Source organism: Apis dorsata, unplaced genomic scaffold (assembly GCF_000469605.1).
Source record: "Apis dorsata unplaced genomic scaffold, Apis dorsata 1.3 scaffold_655, whole genome shotgun sequence".
Classification (NCBI taxonomy): Eukaryota; Metazoa; Arthropoda; class Insecta; order Hymenoptera; family Apidae; genus Apis; species Apis dorsata.
This window is the reverse complement of record NW_006263844.1, coordinates 400,001-400,779: the sequence shown is the minus strand read 5'-3', so window position 1 is coordinate 400,779 and position 779 is coordinate 400,001. Positions and strand designations below refer to the sequence as shown.

General features: G+C 41.2%; 1 protein-coding gene across 3 annotated transcripts in view; it reads right to left on the bottom strand.

Annotated features, from left to right (window-relative positions):
- The window catches only part of LOC102680018 (high-affinity choline transporter 1-like), a 19,015-nt gene that overhangs the window by 14,326 nt on the left and 3,910 nt on the right, over positions 1 to 779 (bottom strand). For 2 of the 3 annotated variants that reach the window (XM_006622018.2, XM_006622016.2), the window contains exon 2: positions 175 to 348. The exons of the other annotated variant lie outside the window; for it this stretch is intronic. The gene's annotated coding sequence lies outside the window, so the exon portion shown is untranslated. The remainder of the gene's footprint in view (positions 1 to 174; positions 349 to 779) is intronic. 3 annotated transcript variants of the gene reach the window in all.

Below are 779 nucleotides of genomic sequence, written 5' to 3'. Positions count from 1 at the left end.
GGGCACGAGAAGCAAAAGTTAAAGCTCGGTAAACTAAACGCGGGGCGAAACGTGGAGTGAAAGAGCTAATCGAGCGAGGCGGCAATTGCAGCGTGGATTAAAATTCAAGTGTGGCCCAGATATCGGACATGGATGGGTCGTCGGGTCATGACCCGGCTCGCCGCCTTTACTCACGTAAAGTTCAGCCGTTCCTCCTCCGCGCCCCTCTCGCGCGGCATTATTAATTCGTTCGTGAGTCGCTCCCTCTCTTCCCCCCTCTCCCCCTCGCTCCTTTCTTCCTTCTTGATTTTTCTCGCTCTCTCTCCTCCTCCTTCTTCTTCTTCTCCTTCTCCTTTGTGGACCCACTAGCTGAAAAAAAAAAAAAGAATAAGAGTAAAAGAAAATGGGTTTTTGTTTTTATTTTTTATTTATTTTATTTATTCTTTTCGATATAAAATTCGCGTCGCATTTCGTTTGATTTTTTAGACCCTCGAATTTTATTCCTCTGGAACAGGTATCGATTTTTTCTTTTTTCTTTTTTTCTCGATCGTAAGTAATCGTGATCGACGTAAGTAAGTATACGAGTTTTTAATGTAATTATTCTCGCCTTAAAAAAAGATATTTCGAGATTATTTATCTTTATGTCCATCGTTAATTTGTATTTTCAATTAAGAGCAGGGGAAGGAGGAGAGTGATGAAAATAAGATGGCTGTGAGTGTAATTAGATTTTTAACATCGGTTTGGACAAATCGTTTCTTCGATAATGGAACGATCGAATCGTTCGCTGTTTCTCACGCGAG